The sequence below is a fragment of the Anas platyrhynchos genome, chromosome 4 (genome assembly GCF_047663525.1).
Source record: "Anas platyrhynchos isolate ZD024472 breed Pekin duck chromosome 4, IASCAAS_PekinDuck_T2T, whole genome shotgun sequence".
In the NCBI taxonomy this organism is placed as follows: Eukaryota; Metazoa; Chordata; class Aves; order Anseriformes; family Anatidae; genus Anas; species Anas platyrhynchos.
The window spans coordinates 64912579-64934590 of NC_092590.1; the positions used below are offsets into that span (position 1 = coordinate 64912579).

General features: G+C 37.7%; 2 long non-coding RNA genes across 3 annotated transcripts in view; one reads left to right on the top strand and one right to left on the bottom strand.

Annotated features, from left to right (window-relative positions):
* LOC101797833 (uncharacterized) overlaps positions 1–22012 on the bottom strand; it is a 139198-nt gene that overhangs the window by 74133 nt on the left and 43053 nt on the right. For both annotated transcript variants that reach the window (XR_011809235.1, XR_002400819.4), the window contains exon 2: positions 18407–18551. This is a non-coding gene — a long non-coding RNA (uncharacterized lncRNA). The remainder of the gene's footprint in view (positions 1–18406; positions 18552–22012) is intronic.
* On the top strand, positions 1871–10686 carry LOC119716880 (uncharacterized). The gene is made up of 3 exons (XR_005265649.2): positions 1871–1994; positions 2312–4092; positions 8020–10686. It is a non-coding gene; the product is annotated as an uncharacterized lncRNA (long non-coding RNA).

A 22012-nucleotide genomic window follows, 5' to 3' on the forward strand; every position in this document is an offset into this window, starting at 1 on the left:
TGAAGCTGCAGGGGGATACGCAGATAAGATGAATGTAATTACCAGAGTGGTAATTTAGTCAGGACGCTTACACTCATAATCTTGCCCCAGAAAAATTCCCCTACACCCTCAAGGGATATTAATGAACAGAAGTGGTTAAAACCTCAAGTTTTATGTCTCGTTTGGAAGATCAACACAGTTGTTCTGGACTAGACAGTGTAAAACTTTCCATAAAATAAAACGACAAACAAATCATTATTTGATTTTATATCCACTAGGAGCAATAAACAGAGAGGCCTCACAGCTTCTGCAGCGTCTGAGTAATTCTAAAAATTTCAGGACTGTAGCATGTAAGTGGTAAAACATCTGTTCAGTGTGGAGGGTTGTATATATTCTTTGGAGTTGTTTTTGTCATCTCTGGCTGATAAATAGTTTGGGGGCTCTCACTGTAAAGAAATGGCTAAATGGAGAGTTTACTTTCTCAATGTCTTGTTTGACTCTTAAAAGTGCAACTATCATGTCTTCAGGCTTGTTTCCACTCTTAGGTTTCAATATTTTTAAATTGTATGAAAACTTTTTTTATGTTAAAATATTACAGTCAGTGTTATAGATAATAGATAACACATGCCATGACTACTTATTCGTAAACCTTTGGACATGACATTGCTAAAGAGCTAGTATTATTACCTACATAGGCAGGCTCTGAAATTGTATGCAAATTTATGAACCCAGAGTTGTTTGTAGAAGAACAGACTGGCGTGCTTGGCTGACTTTATTACATAAATAGTGGCATTGTTTTTAATACATCTGATTCAATAAATCATCTATCAGAGCTACTCAAGGTTTTCCTACCTGCTTGGCTTCATATTTCTCTGAAAAGGGGTGGTTTAGGTTAGCTATTGGCTTCATAGCAGTCTATAGTTTATTCTTTGGTGACTATAGAACCTCAATTTGTTACATTTCTTTCTGGTAGAAATACTATTGGTTAGTGTCACCTATTGACACTATTAAAAAATGTCTCTAGTAGGTTAACATAATCTCACTCGAATCCAGATTTTATGTTATATGGTTGAAATGATTACATTGTCAAATACCAAACTATACTATGCAGACTAGTAAAGAGGAAGAGATTATAGTGAAAATTGGTTGAATTTCCAGAGATGAGGCTAGGCATTTTAGTGAATCAACAACAGTTTTACCTTGCTTCTCTCATTCAGATCTCATTTTACATTCACAGTAAATAGAAAATGGAAAGAGAGAAACAGAAAATATTTTCTTTTAGCCTAGAAAAAGTGCAGTAAACAATTCCCTTTCAAGATAATTTGGATTTTCCTACCAATCCTCTCCCCCAAAAAAGCTAAATTTACCCACCTGCAGAAGGGAGACGCATGTAGAAAGGATCGCTGTAGTTGCTACATAGATTCCTCTTTCAAAATGCTCTGGTACTAATGACACTCTTTGTATGGCTATAAAGCATAATACTACACAGTGTAGCAGACTTCTGTGGTTCTGCAACAGGCACTAGTGACATATGTTATGTCACTTGAGACAGATGAATTAAACTTATGTTGCTATTTGGAAGTTGTTCACATCTATCTGAATTGTTTACAGAGGGGAAAAACAACTTCTTGCAATAAATTTGTGGAGCAATATACAGCTACAGAGGACTGAGGGGATCTGTCTTTGTTTCTGCTTCAGAAGCTGAAAATACATTGTTCATCTTTTTATAAAATCTCAGACTCTCTTCTTGCAGGGTGTGCATTGTCTCACATGTATTACTGTTTGTTATTTATTAATTGCAGTTTCTTACCAAGGGCATTACCTAACTGTGTGGGAGCAAGTTTTCAATATGAGATTGACCTGTGACTTTCAGGGGTGAAAAGCTAATGAAGTCGGCAGGAGTAACCGGAATGAGAGGGGCTTTTAAAACTCTCCTGCTTTTAAAATTCTCTCAGAGTAAAATTAATTCACTGACTCTTCTCACCTCTGCAAGCTACATTGATGACAAAGAGATGGTGGGTAAGAAAAGGAATATATTTGTTGAGGCTCTGAATTATTTTGTATAGAGGTCACACACGTTTATGTAATCTGGTATAAGCAAAGAATACTGCAAGCATGATATTTTTGTGTATCTAACACAAAGTCTTTCTTCAGCAGGAAACCTGAAATATCAGAGTTCCTCTTGATGCTCTGGCACTCATATGTATTTGTTCTGAATTTTTCTTGGAAAAAAAATAATTTCAAAAGAAACAGGACTATATTGCTGAGTGATGAGAGGTTTTGTTTGTTTGTTTTTGCATTTTTTAATTTTTTTTAATTGTTTTTTTTTTAGATCAGTTTCAGTGAGAAGAGACTTCAGAATAGGAATGCTATGAAGTAATCACATTATATTTTGGGAGCCTGATATACTGCTACCGGTGGCATTCAGGCTACAGGCTGAGCTCATGCAGTGGATGCTTCATCTGAGACAAATAGCTCTTACAACTCTGAAAGAGGAAGAGAACTAGTACAACAGCCAAGAGTACAGACTGGAGGAGAGCAACCACCAGTGGGACAAGGCTTATTTAACCTGAGTTTACATCCATCACACCACTCTCTCCTAATGAGGTTTCTATACAGCTCTGAGCAAAATATCAAGTTGTTTTTCTTGGAAGCTAATTTCTCATCTTTCTCGCCTTCCCCAGCACCTTACTAACTTTTTCAATACATCAAAATTCAGATAGTTACAGTTACTGTGAAAATGTGTCCCTTAGGAGTGATAGGAACCAACAAAGTCAGGGACTTCCAGTCTGCTTCTTTTTGAAACTTACAGAGATTTAGCATAGGGTATAAAGAGAGAGAGAAAAGTACATCCAGCACCAAAATATGAAGACAGACAGTTATCTTTTAAAATGTAGTCAAAGGCACTAATCCTATTTTCTGCACTTTGTGTAATCACCACGAACTAAATGGATATTAGAGCACTTTCCTAACAGACACAAATGTGGGAAATAGCCACAGAAACCCATTTCTTCCCAGCCATTGTGAATACTGAAAAGCAAAGAAAAATAATAAACAAACAAACAAACAAAAAACAATGGTTTAAATCCTATTAGGACAAAAATCCCTATACATTCCAGTCCAAGATTAATTTTTCCCACAAGGGCATATAGTACATAATGTTAACCACATTTTCAAAAGAAAAAGGAAAGACATCTTGAAGAAAAAAAGAGAAAAGTTCTGAGTCCTCAAAGCCATTAAATATATGCTTAACTTTAAGTACGCATGTAATATTGAGCAGAGTAGAAACACAAAGTATAGATTTGATTTTAATCATCTGTTGATTAAGCTCTGTGCTGATTGGGAGAGTTCTGCAGTATGCAGAAGTGTGGAAAAGAAAAGCATGTTAAAGGGTTAGCTGTTTAAAGGGCCAGGTTAAACAAGATGTAATTATGGCTTCACTTAGTCTTTTTATTCTGCTTCAAAGCTTGTGTGTGTGGGAAGGGCTTTGGCAGGTAGGAGCTAGCATTGGTGTCTCATTTTGCTTGTCTTTTTTTCAATGACCAACCCTTTTCTAATATGCCTAATTCTTTGAGATAACAGAGGACAAAATCTGCATATTAACTTTAAAGAAGCCCCACTGAAACCTCTTTATAAGGATGAGCCTTTATTTTAATACTTTGGATTTTATTGCTGGTGTAAAATCTTTAAACTCACAGAGAGCAAGCTTTAAGGCATTGTAAGAAAAGAAAAAGGCCCAGGACCACGTACTCTCTGAATCCTTTATCTTAATATCTAATAATAAACCCACGGGTAATAACATGGCCTATGAAACCTTCTAGCTAGGTGCTTAATTAAAAAACAAGATCAAAGGTCATTGCTTCATTTAGAATACAAATCTCTCCCTTTGAAACTGTAAGGGAGGGGGCAGTGTTCAATAGCTTGAAATACAATGCCTTGGTTCATTGGTCCCATGCTAACCCTACTGCAAGGTCATCATAACTGGAATGCAGCAAGTATGTCAGCCCCCTCTCTAATGCCTTTTTAAGGATGGCATCGTGCATTTGTACTTTCTGAACCTAGTCTCATAGGCTGCATACAGAAACCAGCTGGAGGAAGGGCTGCAAGATCAAGGTGAGTACAATCAGCATTAGTTTTATCCAGGAGAAAATGGAAATGCAGCACCTGCAGCGTAGGAGTAGGCAAGGGTGTTTTATAATAACTGTTACCTACATAGGTTATGATAGCAAATACTCTGACATCCTCTTTCTTATCCTTCCCCTAATTCTGCATGAAAGGAAAAGCAGTTAAAAATCTTGAGTTTAATGTCAGATGTAGCACAGGTGGCATGTTAAGCATAACTCTGGGATAGACTTCACCGGTCACAGATTAAAGATAAGACTGGACTTGTCATGATACTAAAAAAAAGCAAAAAAATCTTGGTGCTGTTCTAAATCTATTCCTCATACAACTTACTGATTTCAATGAGAACAACACACACAACACACATATGTTTGGTAGCTTGAAATCAGCATGAGTTAATATTCTCATTTACCTCAGCCAAACTACAATATGCCACAAATACACAAGCTTAGTATATATAAAATCAGAAAGGAAAACAAATCATCAGTCTTTTTTTTTTTTTTTTCCTGCACAGTCTCTTCAGAACCTTCTGCTTCAGCAGGAACTGCCTGCTGACATTGTTTTCCCAGGGAAAAACAAGTACCAGCCATGACACAAAGCTTACTGATTGAATAAACACAAATATAAAATGCTAAAGTGAGATGATCAGCTATAGCTTTATTTACCTTTGTCACAATGTACAACAAAATTTAAATACATGTAGAGCAACTTTGTTGGTCTACAGTAGCTTGAGGATGCATATTTGTTATGGAAGTAGTATTTTGATGCCTGGGCTTAATTTTCTACCATTGCTGACAGCACTCAGACTGGAAATTAAATATCCTCATAGCATTTTTGCTTCCAGGAATTTTAGAGGTGTAGGCCTTTGGTTTGAGCTGAAGGTTTCAAATTCTCTAGGACTGTATATCTCAGTCATTTTATCCCATGCCACATTCATTCTGAAATAGCACCTCTTTCTGCTACATTACAATCTGAGGAGATATCTATAAAGGGGTTCACTTTATCTTTACTTGTAATTCTCCTTCCCCAACCTAATTGAATTAATATCCAGCTCTCACTGCATTAGTTGTTCAAGGCCAAGGGTTTGTGAAAATTTGAGACATAAGCTCTGCTATTTCTATCAATTCACAACAATCTTGAAGGAAATATTTTTCCTTCTTAACATTGTCATTATTTAATAGTCAATTATTAATGTGTCATTTTTTGTCATTCTCTTGATCTTTACATGTAGAATATCTCTTCTACCACATAAGGATGGTTTGTGGTTGTCAATGTTAGAACAGCTCTCACAATGCTTTGTTCTATTTTTTTGCATTTCCAACAATTATTTTCATTTTCACGCTTGTCTTGATCCACTGCCCTGTCATTAAAATCAATATGTTGTGGCTCATATGTTCTGTTATCATATAAATAATCTGAATAGTAAAATGATGATGTCTTTATTTGCCTTCAGCATCACTTTCTGTGGTTTGCCCAGTTTGGGGCATAGATATTTTATTTTAAATAATAATTGAATTCACTGAGAAAAAATTGTGATTAATATAGTTGTGAATTATTTGAGGAGCACTAGAAAATGGTGAATAATGGAAAAATATAATTTTGAATAATTTATTCAAAAGATATTAGAATTGTACAATAAATTATTTAACTAATACAATTCAAATGCTCTTCAGTCATTTTTAAGGTAGCTTTTGCTCCCTCTACTGGATGATTGGCTGTTTCTGAAGGAACTAAAAATCTGTGGAGTCATGAATTCAGAATAATTTTTTTTAATATCTAAAAATACTTTAGTCACAGGACAGTGGATTTTAAAATATGGTACTTAAATTCAAAAGGGCATTTCTCATTGAGCAACCATCTTTTAAAAAGTGAAGCTGTAGACCTAATTATTTGGCAATGTAGGTTGAATTCAAAGAAATCGATAAACATTACTCCTTAAGGACTATCTGACAGTCAGTGATGAACTATGGCTTGGCCAGGGTAGGCAAAGGCATAATGCACTTGAGTAGTATTTATGCAAGTGATGATTGCTGGCACTCATTGACCATAGGAATGTCTAGATACATGTGGTACCTAGAGCTCTGCAACATTAACTCTGGTCAAAGTCTTCAATAAACTTCCAGTGTTTGAACATAACCTTTTAATCAATAACCTATTAAAATGTTAGTTATAGAGAGTGTTGAGTAGATCTCGATGCCACTGGAGCCAGGATGGACACTAACATAGCTTGGTCTACCCACATAGTCGAGATGGTCCTCAGCACAGAAAATAAAACCTCCTGTTCCCACCCCAGTCCTGACCACAGCAGCAGAAAAGAGATAAGTCATACAGTCTGAAATACAGATTTCATTTGTTGCCCTGATTAGGCTGGACCCAGACTCCTCGCAAGTGAACAACTTATCCTCAATTGCTTAATTGCTTTTTCCTCACTGGCCCTAATTTTTCTATGTTGATACACAGATTTGGCATTTTTTAATTGTTTCCTGCGTCATCTTAGTCTTGCATAGTATTTCTGATAGGAACTGTTGACCTTGCAAAATAACACCCTCAAAAGGCCTCTAAATTCCCATGAAGTTCAGCCCACTGACACATAAATCCTGTGAACTCTGGCCATCTCTCACAACACTGTCTTTGACCTTTGTGAGTCTCGTGTATCGTTCTCTACCACATCCAGCAGGTTCTCAAGTTATGTCCTCTAGTTTTCTGTGTCCTGCGTGTTTAACTAAACTTCAGCCCAGGGCCCAATTGACAATCTAGTCACTTTCTTGCAACCCTAAGAGTTAATAGTAATAATAATTAAACACTGTGATCAGCTTATGCTTCTTCTTTGGTATGCAATGTTCAACTTGACTGGCTCTTCAGATCTTTTGGTTTCTATCAAAGGTCCTGAGTCTTCTCATCAGGCCTCATCAGATCAAGTTCTATCTCAAAGGCTGTCTAAAGAATGCTGTGGAGAAGTATTGTAAAATTTGGGATGAGGCCTGATCATAAAATATACTAAAGGATAGTTTTTCCATTTACTTTTCTCTCAACTTGAGTCATGCCACTTGAGAGTAATTTATTCTGGCAAAAGCAAATTGAATTTAATTCTTAACTTACATTGAAATCAGTATAACATTAGTGAAGTCAGTGAAGTTAAATCAGAATACAGCTAGGATAAATGAAAGAAAAATCAAGTCTGCTTTGTGGGACAGCAAAGAAATGAAGTCCATAATTGCTCACATTAGAATTTGTTCTTCTAAGTAATGGACATCAAACAACAAGATATATTCAAAATCTATTCACTTCCAAGGTACTTTCTTAACCCTGTGTGTCAATAAAATAACATTGTGCTACCAATCACACTGCAATCAGCAGTCTTTAGATTACAGCTTTTATGGTGAGAGAATGGATGGCATCCCTTTGGAGAAATAAAGAGAACAGGAAATATATTCATGACTTCATAAGCAGATATTCAGTGTGGAAATGTTGAATTAATTTACTTAGTTCAGATGTAGGATTGTATAAATGTTTGTCATTATTTCTAGTGTAAAAATGAAGAAAGATTCATATAAAAAGAATTTGTCAGAATACTCATTGTATTTCCATTATCTAGGAAAAATGTGACTTGGGATCCATTAAACACAAAAGAGTGAGCAGCTAACTCACTTCCTGATACTTATATCAAAATTAGCTAGAGTAATATAGCTGTACAGTACATACAAAGTGGTATAGATTTATTTATAATCATTCTAAAAACGGTTCTGAAGAGATATTTTTGCCAAAAAAAAAAGGCAAAGGATGTGTTCTAAGATTAAGGGGCATTAGTTTTTACTGGAAAAGTGATTCTTTGATTTATAACTAATACAAATATTCTCATCAACATTAAGATTCTGTAATTCAAAAATTGATAAAATGTTCCTTTTTTTTTTCTTTTAGCAGTGAAAAAGAAAGAAAAAATAAATAAAATAAATAAAACAAAACAAAACAAACAACAACAACAAAGCACAGAACAAGACACCTTCAGAAATTATTGGAGCATATATGTGTTGTACTTCTGCTCATCTCCAGCAGGCCCAGGACAAGTTGGAGAACTTACATATATTGATCTGTGTGCACCAGGTTTATATCTTATGTATTTGAGATGTATTGCAGTTGTGGTGCATGAACAGGTCACCCACAAGGTGAGTCCATCACTTCCTAGACGGTGTGAAACCAACAGGTTGAACTGCCTCACCAGCAGTTGACAAGACAAGAATAAGCTGTATGAACTAGTTAGAAGCTTGCCAGGTGGCAGACTTTACACTATGGTAGCCATCTGACAGATGGGAAAATGCATCAGAGACAGAACGATTCCACCACATGGAACATTTTCCAAGCAAGCATGGGAAATGAATTCATGTACTCTGAATCCCACTTGAATGCTTTAACTACAAGACCATTCTTCAACTTAAAAAGAAGACCATGTTGGGAGAATATAGTATGGAAAGTGCAAAGATATAAATAATAAAAAAAAAAATAATACGAATACTATTCAATTTTGTCAAGACTCACACAAAAAATTTTGAAGGAATTTAAGTCCACCTTTTTCTCACTGGAATACCTGAATTTCAGGAAACAGATTCTGAAATAGTTCACAGAATGAAATTTCCAAATCTGGTCTAAAACTGAAAGTACGTATAAAAAGGCGTCTTATTACAGGTCTGAGAGGCAGTATTTCTCATAGTTATAAGGAACAGAGAAGCATTCACAGCACAAGCCATTCTTTTCATGACTGAAATAGAAGCCAACATGACCCTTAGGTTATCAAGTATTCAACAGTACTTTTTTAGAGGAATGTTCTTTTTCTGAAAGCATCATCTGCTACTAGGGTTGCTAAATACTACCATAAGTCTTTTCTATTTGCATGTGAGTTGTTAAATCCTAATAACATAAACTGAAATGTTATATGCCCCCAAGACTGCCTCCAGACAAAGTTTTTTGGAATATTTTACCTCTAAGAGCATGGCATTTCTCAGAACGAGGCTAGCTTTCATGTGTGTTAGAAATGCTGGTGACCTCTTCTTTCATAAACTCTCGTCCTTAGAGAAGGCACTTGAAATTTGGCAGGAAAGTGAGAAACTGAAGATTCACAGCTGCAATGGACATTAACAGAAGCAGAACTCTTAACATGTAAAATACTGTATCACATTACATGCTTGAAAAGAAACACAGAATTATCCTCTCTTTTACTTTTCCTCTATGCACCTTTGTTTGCCAATTGCAAAATGCAGGTGACACTACTTATCTTTCAAAAGCATTTTGAAAATAAAGAAAAGTTTGTGAAAAGCTAGAACTCTATACAAATTAACTCCAATGGGGAAAAAATAATTAATCTGTTTGTAGAAGAGTTTGAAAAATGGAAAAATTTACAGCAAAAAAGGTAGGAACCGCTACAGAGAACAAAGATTAAAAAGTATTGAATAATTACTGCCTAAACAAGCTTCCTCCTCTCTGCGTACTGAGGCATAGGTTTAGGAAAGAAGGCACAATGTATGGAAATACTGGTATGTAATGAGGACATGATAAAGATGTGTCATCATAGTTCTTAACATATGAGCTGGTGAGGGGCCTGGAGAACAAGTCCTACGAGGAGCGGCTGAGGGAGCTGGGCTTGTTCAGCCTGGAGAAGAGGAGGCTCAGGGGCGACCTTATCGCTCTCTACAGGTACCTCGAAGGAGGCTGTAGCGAGGTGGGGGTTGGCCTGTTCTCCCACGTGTCTGGTGACAGGACGAGGGGGAATGGGCTTAAGTTGCGCCAGGGGAGTTTTAGGCTGGATGTTAGGAAGAACTTCTTTACTGAAAGGGTTGTTAGGCACTGGAACAGGCTGCCCAGGGAAGTGGTGGAGTCACCATCCCTGGAAGTCTTTAAAAGACATTTAGATGTAGAGCTTAGGGATATGGTTTAGTGGGGACTGTTAGTGTTAGGTCAGAGGTTGGACTCGATGATCTTGAGGTCTCTTCCAACCTAGAAATTCTGTGATTCTGTGATTCTGTGATTCTGTGAGACAGGCAAATGAAGGTAACACAGCCTGTAGGAACTCTGAAAACAAAACAGCCAGCTCTACTGATGGCAGGTGGAGTTCTTAGGCATAAAAATGTCTAGTATTACATATGGGTATTAAATTCTGCTTCTCATCTAAAGTCCACCAACCTTTGATGTAAGTGGGAATTCAGATGTGAAAATTAATGTTTTTTCCTGATGTCTTCTCTATAATTAATCCATTCAGTTCAGCTCCTGCAACCCAAGCATCATTAAAACTGGAAAAACTTGTATCCTGCTCCAACCATGCCATATTCAGATCTTCAGTCTCTCCCAAAAAGATTTTTGCAATCCTACTAGTGAGATAAATAGGATATTAATCCTTCCCTGAGAGATCCCTTTTTTTATTTTTTCTTTTTAGTTATTACAGGAAGACTGTGAAACACTATGAAATGTCTTAAAACTTGTGAGCTATGTCATTTAGTAGTGTAACCATGTTAGCTTGGATACTTATCCATGTTTATATCTCATGTGTGTTTGTTTGTATTTTGTGGAATTAAATAACGATACACATTAAGATTTAAAGGTTTGGTCTGTGACTGTTTCTTCAGTATTGTAAGTGAAGATTCAGACATCACACTAGTTTCTCATCAGCCTTGTAATCCTATAAGCACCAAGATCTCTGCCAGAAAAATCTCCTGACGCCTGTTTTGCTAGCAATGTACATAGCTGTATCACCTATTGCACAACAAAGCTGTGCAATATTCTCAAGCTAGGACATCCTCTCCTATGTTATTTCTACGTCATTACCAGAAGATTAGGAATGACACAAACTAGTGATGGGAACCATTTGCTGTGATGGGATGTCCCTCTTCAACCAGTGATGAGCACTCACAGAGAGTATGGGAAAGCCAGGATTGGCAGAGCGACAGAGGACTGCAATGGAGATCTATTTCTCCATTTCATCAGTATTTTCTACTGAAGACCTGAGGTCTTCAGGAAATCCTTTATCTCAGGCAGCTAAAAGCATGGCAACACCACACAGCAGAGTATGACTCAAAGTTCCCAGAGTTAATGGGGACCAAAAAGCATATATCCAAGGACATTGCTATTTTGCTTTTGGACTCAGCCTAACACAATGTGAAACACGGTCTGTGAATACCATGGTCAGCTGCGGTAAGAGCCATCTCAGGCTATCTGCTCCAATTGCTTTATACTTAATCTCTCTCCTGTTATTGTGTCAGGCATCAGGACACCTTATAAGCATCAGGGAGTCCTGTGGCTCCTTAGAAACTGAAATGGTCCTTTCCTTTATATTTTACATGGCTAAGAACTCTTGGCTGAAATACTGGATAAACCAGGGATGTTTCTGACAGAGCTTTGTCTGCAAATAGAAATCTAAATTATGTGTAAATATAAGAAAAATATTTAATGCTTGTATTGTAAGAACAATTTCTCATGAAATCTGATGGTTTTTTTTGTTTGTTTATTTGTTTTCTTACAGCCTTTCTGACAGTCTTTTGATGTTGCACAGTGGGTATTTTTAAGGAATTCATGCCACTCATTACTAAATAAACATCTAAAGCATTTTTTTTTACATCCAGAATAAACTCTATCAATATTTTATTTATTTATTTATTTATTTTTCTGCTGTGAGGCTGCTTATATTAAGAGGCCCCAAGACTCTGCTAATCTTTGCAATGAAATCATTATACCAGTAATAAAATAGGAAATGAGCACACTGCAAACAACACCTTGATTCAGAGAGCCTAGAGATGCAAAACAATTTTAGAGACCTGTAGCCATTATCAAAAATAGCAGACTACTTGTGACAGGTAACCAGATGTATGCACAATATCTCTGACAGAGCTTTAACAAAGAACTGACAGCTGGTTCTAAAAGAAAAAAAAAATAGAATGGGTTTTAAAGGAAAGGCAATTAGTACAAGCACTTCAGGAGGATGAACATTAACACTGACCTCTAGGGCTACAGAAGAATCATGGAAACTGCCCACAATGTCCTTGGTGGATATTCTCCTAACAGTGCTGGAAAGCAGCTCTTGCTTGTCCCCTCTTACACCAGTCACAGGACTGGGAGTCAAAAATATGAAGTAGAGAAAAAGAAACTGTTAGAGGTTTGCAGAGCAAAAGCTTGAGTAGTCTGTGGGAATCATTAGTATCTTGAGGGTGCTTCAAGGGTACATGCATTGAAAATGCTGTCAGACCAGTTAATGGGAGAAAAATCCATCAAGAGACACCAACATGAACATGCCATCTTTATTCCTCAACCCCCTGAGCCAGACATGTCCAGAGGATTGGAGAGCACCATGAGAAAACTACTGTCACATATGCCTTGTGCTTATATTCCTTCTAGACACCCACTGCACACTGCATTCAGAGACCAGACACAGGGAGAGAGGGATTAAGGGGCCCCTTTGTTACTGCAAAAGAGCCACCAAACCCTGCAGCAGACTATAAGTTCCTCTAGCTCATTGCAGTGCCATGGTAAGCATCAAGACAGTCATAACCAGCACATGACCCTGCATATCCAACTAGCTCCTTCTTCCCAGAAGCTGATGACAGCAGCAATTCTGGACCAGAACCTTCAAAAGGTGCTGGAATTTGTGCTCAGACCCCATTCTCTGTTGCTAAATGCTGGCTACACACCTCTCCTGGAGACAGCAACAGAAAACGTGTCTTCCAGCAACCTGTAGAAACTCCTAATCCTTATTGTGCCCAGCTGAAGATAGTGCTAACTGCTTGTTAGTAGAGAAACACCTAATTTTTGTTATGACTGCAATGACTTTTACTGCCACAGTGTGCTGCTTACAAGGGAAGCTGATTCCTCACAGCACAAGGAAAAGATTATTACATTGCTTGCAAAGGTGAATGCTGTAACATGCATGGCTCTATGGAGGCAAGCCTAGAAGCTGGACAGAGTATAATGTGTCATGATTTATACCCTTTGTGGGTTGTACCTCTCCATGAGAGGTAGTGACAGCCCAGGGCTGCAGTTCAAACCGTTCTACTTAAGGTCGGTACAAAGAAGTCAGCAGTCCTTAGACTACAGTAAGAGAGAGGGTTGAAGAGTGCTTGCAATAGAGCACATAAAACATAACTGAGAGCAAGTACCAAAATGTACAGATCATTCAGGTGTTCATAGGTGTTCATATTAATTTAAAAATAATTTCACCTATATCATGGCACAGCACTATATGTCTAAACCTCTCTATAAAGTACTTATGCCCATTTATGAGGTGTAACTGTGATGCATAACTCTGGTTGAATTTATCTGTGGGTTGGTGCGGGGGGGGTTGTGCTTTTTTTTTTTTTTATTTCTATTTGTTTCTCTTTTCCTGGTGACACATAACATTCATGAATATTTTAACACTTCTGACAGAGATCCTTGTAAACATAGGAAATGATTATTATATTACAAATGTATAGGTACATGTTTGCAACATGCAGGTCCTGGTCAAGCAGATCTTTGAGTGCCTGGGGTGAGTCAAACTCTGAAATGTCTTACATATACACAAACATACTTGACAAAATTCAGGCTTTGTCATCTGGCTTGCGCTGATCAGCAGCATATATGTACTTGAGCATTGCTCACAGTTACTTATGCGAAGCCTGTTGTAATTCATACCTGGTCACTAGCCATTTACATCAAAGCACATGATCACAAGAGAACTCAAGTTGGAAGGGACTTCATGAGGTGTCCATCTCAATATCCTGCTCTGACCAGTGGTAGCTATGAGATCAGACCCAGCTGTTCAGGTCTGTATCAGATGGCTCCTGAAAACCTGAGAGAATAAAGACTGCACAGCCTTTGTGGGCAGTCTGTGCCACTGCTGTACTGTCTTGAAGGGGAAAAAGTTTACACTTTTCTCCAGTCTGAACATCTCTTGTTTCAACATCTGTTGTTCCTCACCTTCCAGCCACACATCACTATAAAGAGCCTGGCTCCATTTCCTTGATGCCATCCCTATAGGCTCTGGAGGTGGCTGTTGGGTCCTCCCAAAGTCACCACTTCAGGGTGAACCAGCCTCCACCTGTCCCTCCTGTATGTTGGCAATGTCTTTCTTATATTACAAAGGGCACAAATGTCAAAGGTATCTATAATTGGGATGTTGATTTTCAGCACTCCTGTGAGGATACTTAAATGAAAGCAGTCAGAAATAGTGAAATGGTCATGCTCAGAGTTACTGTCATTTGATTTACAAAATAAGATTTGAAAACAATATGGTTTTGTCACCATAGAATGACCTTCTGTTGTCTCTGTACTTCAACAAAAACGGAAACTAGGGTTCCCAGTAATATGTTAATGTGCAGCCTCAAAACCCCCAGTGCAGTGGTAACAAAAATCTTTTCAACCACTTTTTGCCTTTTTGTCAATAAAAGGTCTCAAAAGTTTTTCTAATAAACACTTGTGTGTTTCATTGTACAGAATACTATTTTTTTTTCCCCTGGAAATTAACTTTCTAGTGGGTGGCCTGCTTATTTAACTTCTAAACTTTGAAGTCAGTGAAAACAAGGGAATGAAGAATGGAGTGATGGGAGAATACACACACTATAGGAGAGGCTTAAACAAGGGTAAATTTGTGTTAAAAAACACCAGCCCCAAAATATGTTATTGGTAGAAGAGAGAAGTAATGTAAACAAGCAAAAAACACCTTTTAAAATGCTTTTCCTTTCTGATACCTCTAAGTGAAGTAGCAAAAATATTAAGCAATCCCTTATTTGACCTTGGAAAAGCCTCCACTTTAGTTGCAGGTTTGTCCTATTTACTTTTGCTTTATATGAATATTCCAGAAAAACTTTTGTTGGTAGGAAAGTTTGATGAAATAATAAATTTCATAGGTGCAAATTCAGTTCCAGGAAGTCAATGAGGCCTCATTTATGACATTCCCAGATGCTGGAGAAGAGTAGATTGAAAGTCACGATCAGTTATTTGCACCTCAACCTTGCTTTGAAGAGTAATATTAGCCAACAAGAAACAGAAATGGTATCATATGCTTTATGTGTGCAATAAAAACAGATCAGTCTTCAATGATAAAAACATATGAAACCCTGCTAACTAATATTGAATTTCTGATTTGTATATTTTGCGGACAGTACTTCTTATAGACTTTTTTCTTATAGACCTCTTTTAAGATGTCAAGGGTGAAGGCACCCTATAGGCTATTTCAGATTTTATTCTGGACATGTTCTTTTTAGAAGTAATTTTTTTTCTTAATCTTGACTTTTCTTCAAGTTGTTCTGTGTTCTCTGTTTGCTCTGTTCTTTTTGGGTTTGATTTTGGAGAGAATGTAGATTTTATTATTTTCTTTCATTTTCACAGCAAGCATTCTAGCTTTTACTTTTTTGTTGACCTAATTTACTTTCTTGATTTGTGTTTTGTTTTGTTTTCATATATGTATGTATATATATATGTTTACTTGGGATGTATTTTTCCTTTGGACTGTTTTCCCCTCTTCCCAATTATATCTTTTTCTTTCATGCTGTTTTTCTTTGCTCTTGCTTTCCACTTTGTTCCCCTGCTAGTATGTTTGCTTTTCAGATTGTGCAACTTCTTTAGGCTATGACTTCTATCAGCTGCTGGTACTGAGAGGAACGATATACAATGGACTGGTCCTCAGGGACCACTGTTTCAGTGCTCTGAGAATGCACCAAGGACTCAGGCAGACCTAATCATATCGCGCAGTTTGATTGCAGTGTGATTACCCCTGGAAGAAGGGTTGTTTTCTTTCTCCCACCACAGAGAGGTAGGTAGTCGGCACTGAATAAGAGAAAATTTGAATGACATCAGACAATTGAAATACTTTCTAAATAATGGATCCACATCCTGGCTATACAAACTAAGAATGTATTCCTATTATTGCTGAACTCCTCAGGAGCTATATTGAGCCCTCAGAAAGGCCCTTTCACAAGAGAGGAGATGTGCAAAAGAAAGCATTTAAAGAAAATTAACTTTTTTTCCCCCAGAGTTCTAGAGAGTAGATGTAAAATGGCAGCATGGGAACATATTCCTTGGTAGCTACTGCAACTCAGAAATGTGGTTTATAGAAATATACTCAAAAGAACATATTCTTATAAATGAATGGGTTATACCTTATCCTTATTTTAATATGGACCAAGCTGAGATTCCTGTCCTTTTCAGAAAACAGAAGTTAAAAGAAAAAGAAAAAGAAAAGGACAATTAGGAGAAGGCTATTGTTTCAACTGCAAGGATTCTTTTTACGGTAGTTTTCACTGGACATGCACACTTAGACCTTAGGTCTCCAGGCTAAACAGAGGGATACTACCCTGTGCAAGGAGGAAGGCACAGGTCATCCCACTCAGCTGCCATCACCAGAGAGAAGTCCCCAGGGCAATTCTCCCATGGGAAGAAGGGAGAAGGGAAGATAGCAAGCAGGGAGGGAGGTGCTGGCAGGATGAGGGCAATGCTGGTAAGATCACATTGTTATACTGTGTCATCATATCCCAGTAGCTAAAACAGTAGCTCAGAAGTTCAAATACACAAGTTTAATTCTCTGCTTCATTACCCACTCTTGAAGTGGTGCTGGGAAAATCATAAGATCCTGTGCTTTGACTGTATTTAAGTAGCTTACAGTTATTCATTTCAAGGGGAATAACACATGAATACTCGTCAATATCTAGAACTTGGTTTCTTCATACCAAAATTTTCCATCTCTGGGACACAGGACTTTCAGCCTCCATGGCCAGCGACCAGGGACAAAGCTCACTTCAGGGGGACCCAGGCATCTGCAGAATCTGCAGACAGGATGGGATCATTCCACATTCTTCTACATTGCTCTTTTCTCATCATACCACAGAGATAATATAGTCTTAATTTTATGTGATTTATGTGGATTCTTTTATCTGGGGGGGGGGGGGGGAGGGGGAAGGGAGGGAGGGCGTATCATCACTAATTTAACATTTTGACATCATTATGGCTTTTATAGGAGCAGGGAGATTGTAGAGAAAAAGCACATTTGTTTTCAGTGCAGTAGCTCTGACATAATTGGGGAACAGAGTGAGACAGATAAAACTCATATGACAAGTAATTGGATATTTCTATGAGAGTGCTCAAAAGAAATTTCTTTGTAAACAAAATAATCTTAAGATGACCATACTGGGGATCACAAACTTAAAATAAACAATAATAGAATTTAGAATTTATTTGTGAACATCCAGGTATTTTATACTTTTCCATAAACATCACTAGCACAAAAAAAATGAGCGTTCATTCATTTCCCAAGTATTTGCATTATTGCTTGTCTAGAACACCTGGGTTATTTCCTCATTCACTTTAAGACCTTTCATCATCTCTTTATCTAATCTCAGAACAGCATGGGCTCCTACTTCCGCTCATCTATCTTATGTGTTTAGTGGAAGCTAATAGTGAGATAGGAAGAGGAGTTAAAGATACAATTTGAATGAAAAGCAATGATCAAAATATTTGGTACACTATTTGGAGAACAAAATGAAGGCTACAATTTAAAATGCTTCAAAGACTTTCTGTATGCTGTTGACTAGATAATGTCTACATAATAACGTACATTATCTTCTTGGCCACCAAGGTGGCAATTTGCCACATGGATACTATTGTTCAGTTGTTTGAGCAAGATCCTGGAATCACAAACTACAAGACAAACGTGAATGGCATTTGTTAGAAGCTTTTCCTCAAATATATGAGACTACACTTACACGTTTCTTTTTAAATGGATTTGTGTTGCCTCTGGTTCTGCAGAGATTGATTCCTATGAAGTGAGAAAGCTCTGGTGTATCGCTTTGTAAGACTGATGTGACAACATGATAGACATGACTTCATGTGAACATGTTATTAATTAGATTATGAGCAAAACTGAACACTGTCACACAGTGAGGGAAGAACACATTTCTATGGAAAACCTGGCTGTGCAGGTGAGCACTGGGAGAAGTTCCTGCTCAGAAATGAGGCAGTCAAGGATTTTCCTGCCCCACTGGTTATGATATTTTTCCATGCTTTATCTTCTTTTTATGTACAGCTTTGTAATTTTTTTTAGTCACCGAATAGATTAGTGAAGATAGTTCATGCTTTACATAATAACAATGAGCTACTGCAATAAAGGGCAAAAATGTTCACAAGCCTATTCCATTCTTCAGAGGGAAACTGGAACCCTATGAAAGATACATACATTCCCTCTTAAAGCTTAAGAGAGAATTAGATTCATGAAACTAGTGATTCAGATAACCAGCTGAGCAGAAAACAATTTAGTACTAGATAAAAAGAAATGATGCACAAAGTATGTTATAAATCTTACCTTTTTCTGGAGGTGAAGCTAATAACCCTTGCAGGTGGTTCCACTTTCATGGGACTTCAGGGCAGGGCTCTGCACCCCTACTCTCTGAGTGGGGATAGTCTTACTTCCCCCTCCCCTCCTTGGCAGAATGCAGCTCTGACATTCCCTGGAATAAAACAAAGATGCTAAAATTGTCACTTTTCTACATTAGTTACAGAAGAACAATCAGAGGAGCTTCTTAAAGTCTGTAGATGAGCTACCAGATAAAGTCCTCATGGGCTAGTTTGTAGAGGGGATACAATAGGGAGAAAAAAATTAATTGATCAGTGCTTGCAGGTAAAAAAAAAAAAAAAAAAAAAAAAAAGGAATAGTGACTACTACTTGCTGAGGAGGTTGAAATACAGTTCATGCATTTATGCATGAACTAAATGATTCTATGATTCTAAGATTTTGATAATCTAGCACCAGAGTACTGGTGGCATTTACTTCCAAAAGGAAGTATCTGGGATTTCATTTTGTGAGAGCACCAACCTTGCTCAGATGTACTGATGGTGTGGGGTAACTGCCTGCTTCCTCTGTCCCTAGTCACCCTCTGCAAGAAATATTTCTCTGGGAACATGCTGGAACTGTGATCCTAGCTCCTAAAGGTCCTGGGGTATGGAAGGCATATGCCAAGTTGGTCACCTCTCAGCTGAGGCCACAGCTCAGCTGGCATTTTCATCTATATTGCATTTTTAGACATAATATCTAAAGCCCACCCAGCAGCAATTAGGGGCCTATGTACACAACATAAATGTGTTGGTGACATCTCATTCTGTTAATTAACTGAAGCACTGTATCACCCTGACGTGGCTATGTTGCTTCTGGATCCAGAGTTCAAAGGTTTGCTGCTATTTAAGATCCCCGCATCCCACTCAATGTGAATCTGGGTATACTCTGTGTCTCTCATTAGTCACAGAAGATTTTGTTTCTGCGCTTTACCTAACGTGGTATTTCTATTATTTATTTACCTCACCGCAGTGCACATCCTCATGGCCATACATCCTCATTATTGTTCTGTCCTTTTATAAAACCTCCACCAAGTATTCTCTGCTTCTTGTAGATTGTGTACAGGACTCCTGAGTGTTGAGTAACCTATCAGATGATTTCTGAGCTTATTCTGAAGTGAGTAACTAACAGCAAAGCCACTGCAGTACATAACTAATGAGAGCGAGAGCCTTCCTCTGGGTCTCATCTGCACTCCCATATAGTTTACCCTTATTGCCATCACTTCATTTGAAATGGGATTTTATTGCAGTGATTCCAATACTGTCAAACTCCCCACTACCACCGCCTCCGCCACCTTTGAATAACTAGCTTCAAGAAGTGCAGATGGGACCATTGACTAAATTGTCCCTTATTTTGTCTGAGCATTTGTTATTCATTGGTATTTTCTGAATAATCTGGATGAGTAACATTCAAGCTATAGACTGCTCACAAACCATTCACTCCTGCTATCAATGTTCATTACGCTTGTTGTGTGACTTGGCTGCCTAAGTTTCTGCTTTGATTTTTAAACAGTAGAAGAACAACAAGGGAATATGACCATGAATTTTCACATAAAACACCATTTTTTGCTAAAATTCATTGTTTTGGGACCTGTGCTGTTCAGATACCTGAGAGATTCCATGTTTTTCTTGGAAATTACTTAAACCCTCCTCAACCCTCCTGGGGAGTTTACGTTGACAGTCCCACCAGGTTTATGATTCAGTGGTGAGGTTTCATTCCTTCATATCTGAAGACTGTTCTTGATGTGAGGCAGCTAAGAAATGATTATGGTTACGTGTTAGCAGCATGAGAGCAGCTGTCTCTGCAAGATGAAGAAAAGCTTGTGTGCTCGCTAGCTCCTCTGCTTTTTACTTCTCACTGCATTAATCTAATAAAAGATGTTTCTTTTTGTGATAAACTCCACTCACTTTCAGAGGAAACACAAGGAAACTGGGGCATTTGCATATTGAAAAGAATAGAAATTGTTGCATGAAGCTCCCCAAAGTGTTGATGAAAATAGGAACATTTATTTGCAGCTGCCAGTTAAATGAAGAGATATGAAACTTTGTTAGTACTTTGCCAGAAACTGGAAATCAGTGGGGAGCAAGAACCCTGAGAGCTCTTCCTGACACAGGGGGCTGATGAATGAAGAAGCCAGTGCATTTAGAAATACCACGAAATGCTTGGAAATGCCAAGAAACTAGCAGGCATTAGAGGTCAATTCTCTGGACTCTCAAAAGCCCTGGATGAAGGGAAATGGTACATTACTGGCAGATGAGCTATGTTGTCAGAAAGTGGTGGGGATTTTGTTTGTTTGTTTGCTTGTGTTTTTATTTGGTTGCTTGCTTGTTTTTCCAGTTCATGATGCGTCCGATGCAGTAAAATCAGGAACAATGAGAATGCAAGCAAAACTATGAGCAGAAAATTATATTGCCATATTTAAGTATCTGCATCAGATTCTGGATTTGAAAAGGTTAAGAAAAAAGGGATCTGGTCCCAGCCATCAAGAGCAAAAAGCATGTTAAGGGCATGTCGAAAAGTAGCTCAACAGTGCATCCCTGGCAATTCAAATTGATTTGGTTTTGAAAGTGTATTTTTTCTGCAATGCAGCAGTAGGTTAGGGAGCAAGAAGCAAAGAAGTTAGACAAAAATTGAATGTTTCAGGAGATATGAATGTACTATGACAAAGTGGGAGCCATCAGTTGTTGTGCAAAGCAGTACTTGCCAAAAGGAGGGGATGTGAAGAAATGTTATGCTACGAAGTACCCCCAGGCTATGTTTGAACACAACTGTGAGAAAGCTGTTTCTATTGCTCACAACATCCTTTCCGTTGTCCAACCAACACGACAGCCAGTGACCACTTCCCAGTATTCATGCAGGTCAGTCATACAACCATCCCATCTATACACCTCCCACGTCTGGTGGCAAAGGAAAAATTCGTTCACAAATTTTGAGATAGGTGACCAATTGTCCACACATTTTCTATGATCACTTGAAATACAGAGTTTTAAATAAGGTTTCTCACCCTGTTTTCACAATATGTGGATCTATTCCTAGCAGAAATGTTTGTCTTTCTTCCTGGAAGAGTAACATAAAAGTTTACAACCTGATTTCTACTCGAGACGAAACAAGGAACCTTGTTTTTCTCAGGGATATCTCAGCTGAAACATATGGCATATTTTAGTTTGTGTGTACCTAAATCTGATAGCATCTTTACAGATGTTATAGTAAAGACTGTTTTAATATAGCTTCATATCACCATCTGAACTATCTTAAAAGAAACCTGTTTGTACATATACAAGCCAAACCCGCGTGCAAAAGATGTTGTCATGACAACAATGAAAGTCAGTAGATCGGTTAAAATCATCTCAGATTTGAAGCTTCTCTTTAAAAAAAGGAAGCTGACTACTCTGACATGCAATGAGTTTGTAAGAGCAAAGTGTGTTGCCTTTCTGGAAGAGACTGTACCATATTTTATACGTATATTTTGATATATTTGGAGATTATGAGTGCCAAGTGATATTATGGTATCATAATTAAAGTACTCAAATCTCCAGCAATTAGACTGAAATAAATTAGTTCCTGGATTTTCTGGAAACA